Source organism: Lutra lutra, chromosome 12 (genome assembly GCF_902655055.1).
Source record: "Lutra lutra chromosome 12, mLutLut1.2, whole genome shotgun sequence".
In the NCBI taxonomy this organism is placed as follows: domain Eukaryota; kingdom Metazoa; phylum Chordata; class Mammalia; order Carnivora; family Mustelidae; genus Lutra; species Lutra lutra.
In genome coordinates, this window is record NC_062289.1 from 54,287,677 (window position 1) to 54,307,006 (window position 19,330).

The window sequence follows — 19,330 nt, forward strand, 5'->3', positions numbered from 1 at the left end:
AGACCTTAAACTTAGAGTGTTATAGGTTATTCATATGTCAGTACAGCTGGGGAAAAACATGCCAAGGTCCACTGTTGGCCTCCCAAGAACAGGAGCCATTGGGCATATGAGTATCCCCATGACACCTCAAGAAGTTGTAGCAGGTAGGGAGGCCAGGGTGGTGGAAAAGAAGAGAAGCACTACAAGAGAGAAAAGGATTTCTGGACTCCCATGTCTGACTGACTCTAAAGACTGAGGATGTACAAAAGGCAAGTGATCTGCACTACATCCCAGAATGTGTGCTTGTCTGTGATACTCAGGGAGTATGACTCTGCTATCTTTGACCTGCAGGCTCTTTCAGACATTGCAGAACACAATGCAGACTTACACCATTTCTCTAGCTTTTTCATGGAGGTAAAACAAATGTATAACCACTTGAGCCTACACTGCAGTAAACTATGTGGCAATCATAGTAAAATTAGATTAAGAATCATTAGTGCACTACATTAGTTACCAGAAGTTAAGCCCTAGTACGCAATATAAGTTTTGTTTGTTTTTTGTTTGTTTTTTTAAAGACATCACCGGATTTTCTATTGTAAACATAGAGATGTAAATTTTTTCAAGAAAAACAATTCAGAGCTGAGTATTTCAGTGCTGGTATTTTGATTCTTTGGTAGTCAGGGACTCCAGTGCTTACTATTTTTATGCTCTTCTTTCTAGAGTTACCTCCAAGTTTAAGGCCACCTCATGTTCCATAATAGCTGCTGGAGTGCCAGCGCTTAGCCACAAGACCAGAGGAAGGTAAGTGGGAGGTTAAAGGGGCAAATCTCCCAGCAGAGTCAACTTTTTTTTTTTTTAAAGATTGTATTTATTTATTTGACAGAGAGAGACACAGCAAGAGAGGGAACACAGCAGGAGGAGTGGGAGAGGGAGAAGCAGGCCTCCCGCTGAGCAGGAAGCCCAATGTGGGGCTTGATCCCAGGACCCCAGGATCATGACCTGAGCCGAAGGCAGATGCCTAACGACTGAGCCATCCAGGTGCCCCCAGAGTCAACTTTTTGAAAAGCTAGGTAATGTTCCATCCTACCCTTCCCTAATAATAACCAGAATTTATTTAAATGTTTATATCTCACTACCTTGCAGGCTGGTAGATGTGGGCTTTCTCAGATTGCCAGACTGCTACTTAAAATGAAACTGGAATTCTGATACTAAGAAAAAGGGAGAGATTATATTAGGTAAACAACTAGAAGTCTCGACTCCACAATCTGTGGAAAACTGTGTACAATTAAGAGTAGAAATACCCATCATTCATTTCACTGTGTGAAGGAGAGGGTGATGGTCACTTGAGTATGCTTTATCTGTACAATTCTGGAAAATGCTGGGTTAGAAAAGTGTGGGTATATTTTTCCTAACTCTATGCTGCACATGCAAGTGTGTTTACATGCTCCTTTTTTTTTTTTTTAAAGATTTTTTATTTATTTATTTGACAGACAGAGATCACAAGTAGGTAGAGAGGCAGGCAGAGAGAGAGGAAGGGAAGTAGGCTCCCTGCTGAGCAGAGAGCCCGATGCGGGACTCGATCCCAGGACCCTGAGATCATGACCTGAGCCGAAGGCAGCGGCTTAACCCACTGAGCCACCCAGGCGCCCCTACATGCTCCTTCTTAGGGGAGTTTTCTCATAAATGGATAAATTTGTCCTAAAGGAACAAGAATCATACAACTGTGTGGACTGCTTGGGTTTTCTCCTTCAACCTTAACTACAATCTTTTTCAATGCTGTTGGTCCACACAGGTGTTGCTGTGCAGCCTCCTGGATTCTTAAGAGAATGAAGGTAAGGTACGGGGTGTGCTATTTTAAGATCCCTACTTTCCCCCCGTCCTCTTATTCTCAAGTAATTAGCTCATTCATTAAACATCTATTGAGAACCCATTATATCTGGCCTTCTGCTAGTAATAAGAAATACCATGATAAAAAATAGATCTTTCCCATCAGTGTCCTTCCCACATCATTGCAAAGATGTCAAGTGAGCAGGTCGAGCACATTCTCCTAAGTGCTCAAGAGAAGAGAGGGACTGGGGGAGAGGGGGCACAAAGGAGGAACAACCAAGCATATCTTGAGGAGGAAGAGAAGCCTTCAGAGAAGAGGTATTGCTGGATGTGGGGGGAAAACAGTTCAGAAACTTTCTAGACTGTCTTCCAGGCAGAGCCCAGCACCTGAAAGGACTGGGATGAATGAAGCCACCAGCACATAGTTTGAGGAGGACAGATTGTATAAGATGTGACAGTAGAAACTGCTAATGAAGATTTTCTCAACTCTCAGACAACACAGAGATCCACAGGCATAACCATCGCCCCCCATCTCTATCTACATTTATTTCTTACCCTGGTATCTCAACTTCCCACACCCAATATAATTGTTGACTGTCCCTCCACAATTTCCTTTGAAGTTCATCTCCTCCTTCCATCCCACAGGGAGAGTTATGCAAGTCTCTTAACTGCTTTCTAGCCTTGGCCCCCAGCCCACCTCTCCTGCCCTCCAGAGTCTATCCTCTACCCAGCCAAAGGAGTGACTTACCTGATTATACAAAACAAACACTTCTGGAGATCCTATGGCTCCATGAAAAAGTTCAAATTCATTAGCACAGTATAGATGGTTCTTGATACCTCTGTCTACCTTCCCAGCCCCTGTGTTGCTAGGGACACAGACCAACACGGTGAAATACTGGCCATGTCTCACAGCACAGAGACTGTGCCAGGGAAGTATTTATGTGCTGGCTGGGAGGGACACACATCAGAACTCACCCCTTTGGCCACACCAAACTGCAAAGGGGGATGGAGCATATGAGGAAGAGAAAGACAGTTTGGCTGAGCAGCAAGCAATCTGCCCTACAAATACTTTTTCAGCTTTGTCCTTTTACTTTTTACGCTATAAATTATCTTTGCTCCTATTTCATAATCGTAACTGTTTTTTGAAAATACTAATTTAGTAATATTAAATTCTAATTTCTGGATTTTTTTTTAATTTGAAAAAATTTTTTAAAGATTTTATTTATTTATTTGACAGATACCACAAGTAGGCACAGAGATAGGCAGAGAGAGAGAGAGGGAAAGCAGGCTCCCCACTGAGCAGAGAGCCCAATGCGGGGCTCGATTCCAGGACCTGGAGATCATGACCTGAGCCGAAGGCAGAGGCTTAACCCACTGAGCCACCCAGGTACCCTTAATTTTAATTTTTAAAAATTCATTTCCATTGGGGTCATTTGTGCTTAATGTTCATTTGAGCCTTACTGTCTTGTGCTACGGGTTTTCCTTTAATAATTATTCTTAACACCTGCTTACTATGTATCAGGTACCATAAGCATTTACATATATCTGTCATTTATTTAAAACACCTTTCTAAGGTAGGTCCTATTAACAGATGAGGAAACTGTGGCACAAAGTGTTAATTTACTTGCTCAAGATCACGCAGCTAGTTCATGAGTTTTGAATCCTGACATTCTGAGCTGCAAATCTTAGGGTATACTACTTTTTACATGTATAATGCATTTTGGATATCTGTTCCTGGTTAAAAATAAGCATTATGTTGATTAATTTAGGTAGTCTGGAGAGGTTTCTTCTGCTTTTGTGTAGTGAGCTCAAACCACAATAATTTTAATGTGCTCACTCTGACATTTCTCCTTTTCCATTCTCCATGCAGTTTCCTCAGAGTTCATGGAGAAAGAGAAGCCCTCTGATGGGAGCCACTGTACAATTCTATAGAATACTGGTAACATCATAAAATTAAGAAGAGAATCGTTAGAAGTTATCAGTATATTATAAAAAAATCAGCTCAGTTTATGACCTCAGGGTTGTGAGATGGAGCACCATGCTAGGCATGGAGCTTGCTTAAGATTCTCTCTCTCCCTCCCTCAAAAAAAAGGTGTCAATATGTGGCTTCATTTTAGGGTGGACATTAAATATGTACACAGATTTAATGAAGCTACTTGTAATTATTGTCTGAGTAACCTATTTTATGGTCAAAGTTCTAAACAGTATTTCTATAGTCTTAAGCTAACAAAATGAGTTTAGGCCCAATTATAAGAATTTCTATATCCCTAAATTACTGTGATGGGTTTAGAACTGTAAAAAACTCTGAAAATAAATACTCCATCCTTGTCTATGCTTGGTGAGACTCTGAGACACATTTTCCCTTTGGTGTTCTAGAAAATACTCAGCTCATTTTTTAAGGACAATTTTAGCCCTCCTGTCCTTTACAGCAAATAAGAAAAATAGTAATTAGTTATTGTCTAATCATTAGAATAAGCACAATCAGGACAGGAAGCTGTTCAACACTGTGTCCTCATTTTCTGACATACAGCTGACACTCAAACATTTTTGACAGGCTCTGCCTCACCTTTTCAGTGTCCAGGTGGGTGGCAGTACCAGGTGGGTGAGGCTCTTAGTTCTCACAGACTGCCTGGCCGACTGTGGTTTTGATCATTAGTGCTCATGGCTCTGCCTTTAATCAGCAGTGCTGAACACTGGCCCCAGGTCCTTGCCAGAGAGTAGGCCTTTGAATGGTCTGCTGCTCACCTTTATTGAAAGCTCTTGACAGAATATTGAAGGACGAGTGTTTAAAGGACCTGTGGTCAATGCATTCCTGACTGTGACCCTTTCATGGATTGAAAGCTCTGGTCATTCCCTAGAAAAATACACTTAAAGAAACACACAGAAAATGGTGTCTATAATACTACTCTCTGAAGCACATATTTGACCCTAGAGAGTCCAGCCCATGATGACAAATAGGCTTCACTTTTTAAATGGGTAGTGATAGCCAAGAGCACTTGTTTCAAAAACCTCAGCCCACTTGGGCCTTAGCAGAAAAGACTTGGATGACCTATTTGTGCACACACGATGTGTGGTGAGGCAAGCACTGGGGCCAGTAATGAGCTATGCTTGTGGTGGCCTTTTTCTGGCAACAAAAGGATATGGACAGCAAGCTATGGATGTTGTCCACAGGCTTTCCCATTTCTCCAGCAAACTGCTTCCATTGAGTTGGATTTGGGCATTATGCCCTCATCATATATTAAAGGGGAATAAAACCCCTCAAAACTAAAGTTTCCTGTGAGGCCCTGCTTAAAAGTAAACTTTTGTTGTCAGCATATCATAGAAACATACTGGCCACCATACGTCAGATAAGAAGTCCTTGTCAAACTGAGGTGCCAGGAAAATCTTTGATTCACTGGAGAATGCTATCTTTCATGACCATGAATATAGACCAGTGACATAATAGACAGTTCCTTTTTGCTTCGGCTTTTAGAAATATCAGCCCAATGTCAGTCATCAGCCATGGGCCTAAATTCAGCGACAGTAATGCTATTTTTTTCTGATATATTTACTGCTAGATCTACCCATCTCTCTCCGTGGATCTAACTATCCTTATAGGCCACTTCAAATCATTGGTGGAACAAAGGAGGATATTTAAAAACGAATAATGTGAAAAATAAACACTCCTCTTTTAGCTTCAGACCATTAATTTTACAGTGTTTAGACCAAAGAATAGTAAATACATGCGATTAATAGATTATTATATCCCTCTAAGTAACAAGTATATAGTTAGGGTGTTCTTTCTATCTCCTGTTCCCTCCAGTATGACTAAACTTTTTTTCTAGAGACAGACTCTAGTGCGAGGCCCTGACAATTTTTTTTTCTTTTTTTAATAATGCATGTGCCTGACTTTAGTTGCCAAGGAATCAAAGATGGCAATCTCCAATTATCATGTGGTCAGCCACAGAGATAGACCCAGGCCACCTCACCCCATTGAGGTTCCTTTGTTGAGAGATCTTGACTTCAATAACTGACCCTTTGGGCACTTGCCTTTCTCTTCCCATGTTGTAAAATCCCCCACTAAAGAGTGAGCCCACGAAACACTAGGCCCCCACTTTCCACCCCAGTAAAAGCAGAACCTCTAGCCCGTGCATGCTTTCACTCTAATTTCCAAGTCTTGTAAGTAATAAACCTCTGTTTCCCCAAAGTTCCCTGATGATTGTTGCCAAAGGGCATCTTGCAATCATAAGAACCACAAGGGCCAGTCCAACTACAAGACTAGTTATCGATAGGCTGAGATTGGCACAAAACAATGGATGTAGCAGTCAGCAGGATTGCGGGTTGCTCTTGAAATTAACTGAGGGGAATGCCCTTTACCTGTAATTTGCTTACCAGCTGCATAACTCAGGGTAACCCCATAGGGGAAGCGAGCATGTTTGCTGGGGGTCTGTGGCACTGCTATGTGCTCTGATGTATTGCCCCTGCAATATGTTACCTGCAGTATCGAACCCAAAGAGTCATGATATGGTCATGAACAGTTACCCCCAAGCAGTGTGATCAAGGTCATATGGTCTGACAAGATATATTGACTAACATGAGAAAGGGTCTACCCCACTTTAAGGCCAAGGAGAGCTAAGAAGGACAGATTGGATTGCAAGCACATTATTGCAGTAAGAAACCAATGACACCACCAGAGGGAAAGCACAACAGAGGCCATGGTTTCTGTGTCACCACTTCACTCACTGCTGTCACTCTTCATCCTTTGATCCAATAGAATATTAGTGTCCTATGTTAGAAAAATTGATGGAGAACTATAAATGTTGTGGACATCTAGTCCTGAGGATCCTGAGGAGGTCTCGCAGCTGCTCAGTAAATTGCAAAGCCTCAGGGATGCTTCCTGGGTATTTTTCAATGTCAGGCACACCAGCATGCTAAGACCCTGCCATTAAACTCTAGAGGCCTAGTGGCTTTCTCATATTGGCAGAGGCAGAGCCCAATCCCAGAGGGGTTCTCCTGGGACCCTGGAAAGAAAAGCAGCTACCTGTGAAGAGCCCTCATAGTGATGTCATCTAAAATTTTCCAGTAACAACACCCCAGATTAAGGTAACAACAAAAAAGTCAGGAACAAAAACTGAAAGTAAACAATATCCTAACTGAAATTCAACCCTTTCTTAAAGATTTTATACAACAGGCAGGAGAGAGGGGAACTAATTGGCTCTTGTCAGTTTTCTTTTTTGATTAAAAGGGCTCTGGATTCTTATTCACAGCTGCCAAAATGGGTCAACTGGTTGGTAGGTGTCTCCAAAGACTCTGAAATCTATAACTTTCTTAAAGATCCATCCAGGCAAATGCTCATTTCCTTCCATCACAGTGATCATGGCTAAGGCTCACAGTGGGTAGAAAACATTAAGATGAGGCTCCTCTCCTCCTGTGCAAAATTGGCAGAATCCAAAGAGTTTATTGTTTCCCAGACCATAGTGACACCCAAGGCCACATCATCATTTCCAATCCAGAAGAGGCCCCATTGAACCTTGAGTTCAGAGAATTATTCTTTACAGGGCACACCACCTAATTACAAGACCGCACGACCACATTTTAACTGGGGCTGCCAAAACTGTCTGAAAAGCACTCAAACTCCTAAGAGAAAACCTGCACTCTTCTCTGCCCCTTGAAGATGTCAGTCTTACCATGTCTTTGAAATGTAAATGCCCAGGAGGTCTCTAAAATGATGCCCACACTGGCCTAAGAGGGAGGGAGAGAGGAAGGAAGAGAAGGAAAGAAAGGAAAAGAAAGATACAAGCTGCAAAAAAGGCTCTTTTGCCCAGACTCTAGATCACTGTCTCCTTAAGATTATTTCCAGGGACAAATAGAAATGGTAAAAGTCTTCTCTACAAATAGAGAAAGAGGTTAGCCACATGAACAAGGTAAGTTTAACTTATTCCAGAAAAACAGTTTGAATCCAACTGTTATTTTGTAAACTAGTGAGCTGGGCATTATTGTATCCATCTCATGGCTAAACATTTAAAAAGCCATAACTATAAGGTCTCTGTATGCATCTGCCTGTGTGTTCATGCATTGTAGATGTACGGTATTTTTCTACCTCTGAATGATATTACCAAAATTATATTGTAAAAGAGCTCTATTTAATTGGCTTTAAGAAAATTAAGTACATCTGTAAATTTAGTATTCATAAAAATTCTCAAAATGAAAACAATGCAAATGAATTTCAGATTCATGTGATCTGGGAAAACATTCGGTAGCAAAGCTAATTTAAGGTTGTGGGTTTGATTATAACAGACATGTTTTCAAAATTGTCAGTATTAAATATAAGGCAGATTAGTAACTATCTGGGTTTACTAGTTGAATTCATGTTATCTCTGCTGCAAAATGTGTCAGGCAAATTTAGAATAATGGTAGACTTTTTTTAATGTCTCAAAGTTTTTTTGTAATCTGAAGCCTTAAAGTTAAGTTTGTTAAGTTAAATGATGAGTTAAATTCACTGAATATCGAGATCATTTCCAAGTAAGATAGAATAATGAATATTAATTACTGCACATAGGTTTATCTACTTTTGGTGTTTTATTCTACTTTTAGAGAAGCTAAAGATAAAATTTGGGTCTGTTAGCACATGTTCTCGGTTTGCCAAATCACAGAACACTAATGTAAAAAGTTCATAATTCTGTATTTCTTAGTTAAGCTTCCTAAGAATTAAGAATTCTAATTAATGTAAGTGGTTAAGGGAAACTTTGCTGTATGCAATTAAAGTAAGGTATGTGTTTTTGGTAAAAGATGGTCTGAGGAATGGACATGTATTTTTCCCGAGGGAAAAGTAATATTCTACAGTGAGGCAAGGAAAGAGGGAAAACACAGAACAAAATCTGAATGTAAAAAAGAAAACTGTTGAAGATTTATGGAAAAGGAATCTTTGGGAAGGAATTTTATGTGTGGTCAGGACTGGCTAAGAGTGGAATAAATTTGATTAAATTAGTTTTAATACTGAAAGTACATTGATGCAAATGTAAAATTAGGTTTTTTTCTTTGTTAAAAGGATAAAGTTTTCTTGAATTATTGGTCTGCTCTTGATAAGAGATTATAAAGGGTTTTTTTTTTAATCTCTAAAAATTATCTGCCTAAAAAAACAAGGATTCTGTGATGCTGTGTTTTATCAAAATAATTTGCTTTGTTTGATCATGTCTTTGATTACTAAAATAACCCTAGTCTTGATATTAAAAGACCTGAGTTTAGCATAGAATGTAATCTATAACTATGTAATCTTCATTATTTGCCTGTGAAGTCTTTGTCACTTTGGTTAAACAGATAACTAAGTATTGTTTCATAGTGATCTAGGATTCTATTTAACTGTTTTAAAACCTTTATGGTATTTTGACAAACTTCCCCAAATTCCAAATGAAGTCTTTTTGATCTGGGGATCAGGAGAACTTTAGGATATTCCAGAGGGTTCCTGGAACATCTTGAAAGACTTGTTAGACCAATTAAGCTTATTTGGTATGTATGTCAAATTACACGGGAAGCATCATCAAACAGGAGATGCCAAACTTTGTTAGATTACATGTATCTGGATATAGGGTATTAAAATATTCTAGGAACTATATGAAACTCCTAGCAACCTAATATGTCCTTATATGTTACCACTTGTAATTAGTATCTTAAAATTAATAATCCAATTAAAAAACAGGCAAAAGACATGAACAGACATTTCTCCAAAGAAGACATACAGATGTCCAACAACACTGATCATCAGGGAAATTCAAATCAAAACTATAATGAGATATCACCTCACACCTGTCTGAATGGCTATAATAAACAACATAAGAATAAACAATTCTGTTACACTGAAAAGAAATTTAAAAAATAATAATAAATTTTTTAAAAAAAGAAACAACAGGTGTTAGGATATGAAGAAAGGGAAAACCTGCTGCTCCATTGGAAAACATTTTGGGGGCTCCTCAAAAAGTTAAACAATGGAACTGCCCTTCATCCAACAATTACACTACCAGGTATTTACCCAAAGGATACAAAAATGCAGATTTGGAGGAGCACAAGCACCCCAATGTTTATGGCAGCATTACCAAGAATAACCAAATTATAGAAACAGTCCAAATGTCCAATGATGAATGGATAAAGTGTGTGTGTGTGTGTGTGTGTGTGTGTGTGTATGTATATACACCCACAATACAATATTATTCAGTCATAAAAAAAATCTTGACATTTGCAATGACTTGGCTGGAGCTAGAGAGTATAATGCTAAGCAGAATAAGTCAGAGAAAGACAAATACCATATGATCTCACTCACATGTGGAATTTAAGAAACCAGACAGACAAACCAAGGAACAGAGTCTTAACTATAAAGAACAAACTAATGGTTACCAGAGAGGGTGATAGGTGAACTAGGTGATGGGGAGTAAGGAGGACACTTGTGATGAGCTCTGGGTCATGTACAGAAGTGTTGAATCACTCTGTTGTACACCTGAAACTAATATCACACAGTGTGTGAACTGGAATTTAAACAAAAACTTAAAAAATGTTGTATGTCACAGAAATAACAAAACTTCCTTTTATCAATTGGATTGTAATGGACTCTGTTCTGACCTTTAACCTTTCCATTTTCAAGTTTTTTAATCATTTACAGACAGCTATTCTTTGACTCAGATTCTTTTACAGAAGAGTTCTGCAAAAATCTATCATCTTTAAGGAGATTCATGAAAAAGACCCTAGAATACAGGTTTCTGATAACTTTAGGATCATAAAACTGAACTGGGAAAAAATTTCCAAAAGTAATGGAAAAACTGAATTCAAGCAGCACAAGAATCAGTTACATGGGACTGAATAAATGGAGGAAGAAGACTATAATTTTTATGCTTTTTGTTTGAAATATTTCTCATTCTTTAATATTTTGTTTTCCAGATATAAGGAAAATAAGCTAACTCTCATAGCAATTTGGTAAATTATACCTTTCCAAGCAGAATTAAAAGTTATTTTTTCCTCTTACCTGATCTCTCCAGAATTCAGAAACAGTATTCTTATTTTTATGGCAATTTATTTAAGTCCAATAAGAATCAGTTGTCCTTTAAACAGGACAGAATTGGAAAGATGGGTACCATCACCAAGGCTTTGACCTTGGTCATATCTCAGAGACATACATAGACTCAGGTATAACCACACGACTTCAGGACTAAGGATGAATTGCTAGAAGCCAATCCTGACACTGGGGAAGTACTGACCTGACACCTTGCTTACAGGGTTGCCAGCAGCCTTACCCATTAAGTAAGGAAGGTTCTTTCCTGGCAGGTGCAGGAACCTCAGGATATTTTGGGGACCTCAAAAAGAGAGGAATTAAGCCAAGTCTATAGGTATTTCAGGCAAGTCTGAAACAAGTTCAATCTGAGATTCCTTATGAAAATTCCAGCAAAGCAGATTATAAATTCTATATGGTCAATGGCAAGGTTTAAAAGAACATGTGACCACCAAGCTGGCCCTACAAGAAATATTAAGGGGGGGGGGTCTGTAGAAGAAGAAAGAAACCAAGAGTGACATAGAACAGAAATTTACAGAGACAATCTATAGAAACGACTTCACAGGCAATGTGATGTCAATAAAAGCTTATCTTTCAATAATCATTCTCAACATGTAAATAGGTAGCACAGGGTTGCAGACTGGATAAAATGACAGGACCTGTCCATATGCTGTCTACAAGAGACACATTTTGAGCCTAATACATCCAGACTGAAAGTGAAGGGATGGAGAACCATCTTTCATGCCAATGGGCCTCAAAAGAAAGCTGGGGTAGCAATTCTCATATTGGATAAATTAGATTTTATGCTAAGGACTGGAGTCAGAGATACAGAAGGACACTACATTATTCTTAAATGATCTCTCCACCAAGAAGATCTAATAATTGTAAATATTTATGCCCCCAACATAGGAGCAGCCAACTACATAAGCCAAATATTAATCAAAGTAAAGATTCATAGTGATAAGAATACATTGATTGTAGGAGATCTTAACATGCCATTCTCAGCAACAGATCATCTAAGCAGAAAATCAACAAAGAAACAATAGCTTTGAGTGACACATTGGACCAGATGGACCTCATAGATATATACAGAACATTCCACCCTAAAACAACAGAATACTCATTCTGCACATGGAACTTTCTCCAGAATAGACCACATACTGGGTTACAAATCAGGGCTCAACTGATTCCAAAAGATTGAGATTATTCCCTGCATATTCTCAGACCACAGTGTTTTGAAACTGGAACTCAAGCACAAGAAAAACTTTGGAAGGAATTCAAACACCTGGAAGCTAAAGACCATCCTGCTCAAGAATGTTTAGATCAAAGGAAATCAAGAAGAACTTAATTCATGGAAACCAATGAGAATGAAGACACATCGGTCCAAAACCTATGGGATACGGCAAAGGTGGGCCCAAGGTGGATATACGTAGCCATCCAAGCCTCACTCAAAACAATTGAAAAATCCCGAATACACCAACTCTCTTTACACCTTAAAGAACTGGAAAATCAACAACAAGTTAAGCCAACCCCATGCACAAGAAGGGAAATAATTAAGATTAGAGCAGAGATCAATGAGTTAGAAACTAGAGATACAGTAGAACATATCAACGAAACTAGAAGCTGGTTCTCTGAAAAAATTAAGATTGATAAACCACTGGCCAAACTAATCCAAGAGAGAGAACACAATAAAATTATGAATGAAAGGGGAGAGATCACGACTAACACCAAGGAAATAGAAACAATCATCAGAAATTATTATCAACAGTTATATGCCAATAAGTTAAGCAACCTAGATGAAATGGATGCATTCCTGGAAACCTATATACTTCCAAGACTGCAACAGGAAAAAATTGACAACCTGAATAGACCAATATCCAGTAACGACATTGAAGCAGTGATCAAAAACCTCCCAAAAAACAAGAGTCCAGGACAGATTCCCTGGGGAACTCTACCAAACATTCAAAGAAGAAATAATACCTATTCTCCTGAAGCTGTTTCAAAAAATAGAAACAGAACAAAAGCTTCTAGACTCTTTCTATGAAGCCAGCTACCTTGATCCCCAAACCAGGCAAAAACCCCATCAAAAAGGAGGATTTCAGACCATTATTCCTGATGAATATGGATGCCAAGATTCTCAACAAGATCCTAGCTAATAGGATCCAACAATACATTAAAAAGATTATCCACCATGACCAGGTGAAATTTATCCCTGGGATGCAAGTGTGGTTCAACATTCGCAAATCAATCAACGTGATAGAACAAATCAATAAAAGAAAGAAGAACCACATGGTCCTCTCAATTGATGCAGAAAAAGCATTTGACAAAATACAGCATCATTTCTGACTAAAACTCTTCCAAGTATAGGGATAGAGGGAACGTTCCTCAACTTCATAACATCTATGAAAAACCCATAGTGAATATCATTCTCAATGGGGAAAAGCTGAGAGCCTTCCCATTGAGATCAGGAACATGATAAGGATGCCCACTCTTGCCACTGGTTCAACATAGTACTAGAAGTCCTAGCAACAGCAATCAGACAACAAAAAGAAATAAAGGTATTCAAATTGGTGAAGAAGAAGCTAAACCCTCTCTCTTCATAGGTGACATGATACTTTATGTGGAAAACCCAAAAGACTCCACCCTGAAATTACTAGAATTCATATAGCAATTCAGTAATGTGGCAGGATACAAAGTCAATGCATAGAAATCTGTTGCTTTCTTATACACTAACAAAGAAACTATAGAAAGGGAAATTAGAGAATCGATTCCATTTACTATAGCACCAAGGACCATAAGATACCTGAGAATAAACCTAACCAAAGAGGTAAAGGATCTGTACTTGAGGAACTACAGAACACTCATGAAAGAAATTGGAGAAGACACAAAAATATGGAAAAACATTCCATGCTCATGGATCAGAAGAATAAACATTGTTAAAATGTCTATACTGCCCAGAGCAATCTATACTTTCAATGCCATCCTGATCAAAACTCCACTGGCATTTTTCAAAGTGTGGAACAAACCTAAAATTTCTATGGAACCAGAAAAGAGCCTGAATTGCAAAGGAAATGTTGAAAAAGAGAAACAAAGCTGGGGGCATCACGTTGTCTGATTTCAAGCTTTATTACAAAGCTGTCATAACCAAGACAGCATGGTACTGGCACAAAAACAGACACATAGACCAGTGGAAGTGTAGAGAGCCCAGAAATGGGGCCGGAACTCTATGGTCAAATTATCCTTGACAAAACAGAAAAAATATCCAGTGGAAAAAAGTCTCTTTGATAGATGATGCTAGGGAAATTGGACATCTATGTATAGAAGAATGAAACTCGGCCATTCTCTTACACCATACACAGAGATAAACTTGAAATGGATAAAAGGCCTGAACATGAGGGGGAATCCATCAAAATCCTAGAGGAGAACATAGGCAGTAAAGTCTTCAACATTGGCCACAGCAACTTCTTTCAAGACATGTCTCCAAAGGCAAAAGAAACAAAAGTGAAAATGAACTTTTGGGACTTCATCAAGATAAAAGCTTCTGCACAGCAAAGGAAACAGTCAACAAAACAAAGATATTTGCAAATGACACTATAGACAAAGGGTTGATATCCAAGATCAATAAAGAACTCCTTAAACTCAACACCCAAAAAACAGATAATCACATCAAAAAATGGGCAGAAGACATGAACAGACACTTCTCCAAAGAAGACATACAAACGGCTAACAGACATATGAAAAAATGTTCATCATCATTAGCCATCAGGGAGATTCAAATCAAAACCACATTGAGATATCGCCTTACACCAGTTAGAATGGCCAAAATCAACAAGACAGGAAACAACAAGTGTGGAGAGGATGTGGAGGAAGGGGAACCCTCTTACACTGTTGGTGGGAATGCAAGTTGGTGCAGCCACTTTGGAAAACAGTGTGGAGAGTCCTCAAAAAATTAAAAATAGAGCTACCCTATGGCCCTGCAATTGCACTACTGGGTATTTACCCCAAATATACAGATGTAGTGAAAAGAAGGGCCATCTGTACCCCATTGTACATAGCAGCAATGGCCATAGTCGCCAAACTGTGGAAAGAGCCAAGATGCCCTTCAACAAACGAATGGATAAAAGATGTGGTCCATATATGCAATGGAATATTATTCAGCCATCAGAAAGGATGAATACCCAACTTCTGTATCAACATGGATGGGACTGGAAGATATTATGCTGAGTGAAATAAGTCAAGCAGAGAAAGTCAATTATTATATGGTTTCACTTATTTGTGGAACATAAAGAATAACATGGAGGACATTAGGAGAAGGAAAGGAAAAGTGCATTGGAGGAAATTGGTGGGAGGAGAGAGATGAACCACAAGAGATTCTGGACTCTGAGAATCAAATGAGGGTTTTAGATTTTTTTTTTTTAATTTATTTATCTGTCAGAGAGAGAGCAAGCACAGGCAGACAGAATGGCAGGCAGAGGCAGAGGGAGAAGCAGGCTCCCTCATGAGCAAGGAACCCGATGTGGGACTCGATCCCAGGACGCTGGGATCATGACCTGAGCCGAAGGCAGCTGCTTAACCAACTGAGCCACCCAGGCGTCCCTCAAATGAGGGTTTTAGAGGGGAAGAAGGTGGGGGGATGGGTGAGCTTGGTGGTGGGCATTAAGGAGGGGGGCACATATTGCATGGACCACTGGGTGTGGTACATAAACAATGAATATTGGAACACTGAAAAAATTAAAAAAAATACAAAATAATTCTGTATGGTCAGCTGCTATTCTTGCTGTGCTAATGTAAACAATTAGGTCAAGTTCATTGAACCTAGACTAAATTTGCACACAGTTTTACTGTGGTTATCTGTGACAGAAATAGGGGTAATTGTAGAGAGGAAAAATTGTGTTTCAGGAGAAACAATTACACACATGTGGATATTAGATTCCAGTGCTCTTAAAACTGTCTGAGGTTTTGTTTTCTACCTGTAAACTGGACTGGATGGTGCATTCTACTAGTTTCCTCCAATATTTGGCTACAACTCTCTAAACATTTCCAATTTCCTCCCACTTTTGACTTGCAACATTAAGAACTAAAACTGCCCTTTTCCCAAAGCTGTGTAAAGGGGGAGAACATGCTACAGACATCAGAGAAATCACCCTAACTCATATACAGATGGTCTTCATGCCTGTTGCTGTGCAGACCCTCAGGAAGATCACCAGAGACTTTCAAACTGCAAACCAACAGATTCTATCAGAATGCCGCCATCTGTCCTCCATCTGAAGACGCTTTCAGCCTGAAGTCTGAAAATTTCGACTGGTGGCTTTCAGAACTCAGAAACTGGGATTATAATCTGCTCCAATCATTAATCTTTGCTTTTTGTTTCACAGAAATGTCTCTTATTAAATGCCTGATGCAAATACTCATTCCACATAGGCATAACTTTGGAAGTCTCCTGAAATGAAACACAACCTTTCCCTGAACTGACCTACTCTGAGGACAAAGAAACTGTTTTAGATAGGTGAGGATCTACCAAATCAGGATAGAATCCTATCTACCTACACCAGACAGCCCACGATGTTAAAATATTTCACAGTATTACCCAAACCTTGGCCCAGATTCCTAGGGCCTCCAAAGTCACTGACTTCATTTCATTGTGGGACCCTTAAAGGTTGGGACAATAGCTACTGAGTGGATTTCAGACTACTGCTTAAGTAATTATTATAGGATTTGCTCCTATAATCCTACTTTGATCTATCCTTACTTTCTGAGTTACAACATGCCCTACCCCTGACTTTCAGTTTATCAACTACCTAGGCGCTATAGGGTAGATTGTATTATAAAGCTCTGACAGTTCTTTTTTCTGCCTGATTTAAAGCTTTAATTACCACAGCATCCACTTCAAAGATGATGATCTCCAATATAAGCACACATCAGCAACAGGACTAGATAGAGCCAGGCTGCCTCGCCCCACTGATGCTCCTTTGTTTTAGAGATTTTGGTTTATTTGATAACTGATCTTGTCTCATGCTTTAAATTCACCGATGAAGAGTGAGCCCCTAAAACTGTAGGCCCCGCCCCTCGGCCCCAATAAAAGCAGAACCCCCACCTTCTGCATGCTCTCCCTTTATCTGCAAACCTCCCTCTGTAGCCGCAGGTATGCTGCGTCATTGCCAGGTCTTTTAAGTAATGAACCTCTATTTTTTAATAGTTTCCTGATGGTTTTGCTGAAGGACACCGTGCAATCATAATAGGAACCACAAGGGCTGGTCCAACCACATTTGTTACTGACGGGCTGAAACCAGCACTTTAAGACTTTAATTTTATAGATGCTTAAATATATACACAGAACATGAAATTTTTTTTTTTTTAAAGAAAACCAGTGTAAATTTACAGTGGTTTCCAGAGTTTGTTTCTTCTTAATAGAAACAAACCATTGGTTCAAATAACTTCTCTAAAACAAGATTCAGAGGTCTACAAAGATGGCTGCCAATGATCTGGCTTTCTTGGAGTCTTCAATCTTTGCTCAAGCCCCCTCGACTGATATTTAAGTGTGCAATGACTCCCATCTCAAAGATATATGAGACAGAGGTGGATGGAGGAGCAGGTTACACAGAAACTTCTCTGTAGTTCTCTTGGAGAAGCTTCTGTGGGAAGAATCTGAGGTGAACACATGTGTAAGGAAATATAGCCAGAGTTCATACTTAAAGATGACCTGTGAACTGACGTGTGGCAGTCTCCATGCAGAAGGCCTCAAGTGTTACACCAGTCTCTATGCCCAGTGTGGAGCTTGAATTCACAACCCCGAGATCAAGAGTTACATGCTCTAACCACTAAGCCAGCCGGTGTCCCTACACCAATCTTTGCAATACTTTTCTTCTGAGTTTCTTACACCCACCAAGTTCTGTTGTTCAAATTTATCTTAAATGCATTCATTCCAAAATATTTAAAATGTTTACTGAATTAGGGAAATTGCTTCTCCAGCTCTGGGTATAATGATAGGTTAAGTAGGCCTTTGTGTGACATTTCTACCTGCAGAATCAGCGTGGTTGGGATGATGCAGGTAAATCCAGATTCAGTCCTGGTCAGTCACTTACTATTAGTGTGATCTTTAGGAAGTTTTGCAAATTCTGTCTGTTTTCTCATACACTGAATAAAGATAACCACTGTATCCAACTCCCAGAATCATTTTGTGGATTCAATGCCCTATATTATATATCATGCCCAGGGAGTGTACTAAATGCTGAGTAAGCATTTCCTCCCTTCATCTTCCCAGCCCCTTATCACTCCAGGAATATTTACAGATGATGAAAAAGGGCTAACAATTTTCAGTTTGAATCTCATCCAAAAATCACATTTTGGTAGTTAAACTAAAGGTGGCCATATAATATAGGCAAATGAATGAATGAAAAGAGAATTAAAAGAAGGCCTGTGTGTGCAGAAAACCTGAAAATATGTTACAGATCATCCACCACATCCTTTCCCAGCTTCTCTGTCTCTTCCTCTAGGCAGGCAATAGGTTCAAGAGCGCGAACAAAGGTACTAACTTAGGGGCATGAGTTGTGCCCATTTTGTTCACTGATCTATCCCAAGTACGTAACCCAGGACGCTCATAGGAGTTAATGATGTTTAATAAATATTTGATAAACATAACTGAATAGTGAGAAAGAATATAGGAAGATTCTGGGACTGAATACTGTTTTCCCTCGGGTCCAGGGACAAAAATAATTATTTCTAAAAAGCAACAGAAGAAAGTCTTTAATTTTCCAGACACCTATAGGCTGCTTCTGCAACCCCAGTGTAACCAGAGATTACAGATCAAGCCAGGAGTGGCCTTGCTGAAACTGTTCTCTCCTCAGTTAGGAGGACTCTCGTACTCTCGTGAACCAGCTTGGAGTTAAGTATAAGGCGCGATGTCTGAGGCATCACCAAAGCAGATCTTCTACATTGTAAACACAGGTGCTCAGGGGAACTGCGTTGCTAGTACTGAGTATTTGCTCCGCTGATTGGTGAAACACTCTACACTTTTGCACAGGTTCACAGATCCATTTATATGCAGATTTTTCTGAATAAATGTATTGGAATTTTTTTCAGGTTTGTGACAATTTGAAAAAACAAAAAACCCTGCAGATGAACTGTATAGCCTAGAAATATAAAAAAAGATTGAGAAAAAGGTATGTCACGAATACATAAAATATAAAAAGAATTTATCAAAACTTATGCACATATAGACACTATATGGTACCATCTGCAGTCAAGAGAGATGGAATCAAATGTAAAAATGCAGTAGTAAGTAACTGCCTAAAATTAATGTAGTCCATACTGTACTACTATAACAATTCCGTGGCCTCTTCCAGTTGCCTTTGTGAGCTCTAGTGCTGTGAGTATCTGCTTAAAACACTGTAGGACGCTAATCCTCTCCAGAGGAGCAGTTAGTCTGGCTAGTAAATTAAGTATCACAGTAAAAAGGGATGTCTCCTGGTTCTCACGTATTGTTCATCACATTTAGCGTAATACCAAAAACCT

General features: G+C 39.2%; 1 protein-coding gene and 1 long non-coding RNA gene across 2 annotated transcripts in view; one reads left to right on the forward strand and one right to left on the reverse strand.

Moving 5' to 3' along the window:
- Positions 1-19,330, reverse strand: part of DLGAP1 (DLG associated protein 1) — a 771,821-nt gene that overhangs the window by 459,631 nt on the left and 292,860 nt on the right.
- On the forward strand, positions 939-3,091 carry LOC125081987 (uncharacterized). The gene is made up of 3 exons (XR_007121848.1): positions 939-1,049; positions 1,772-1,811; positions 3,044-3,091. It is a non-coding gene; the product is annotated as an uncharacterized LOC125081987 (long non-coding RNA).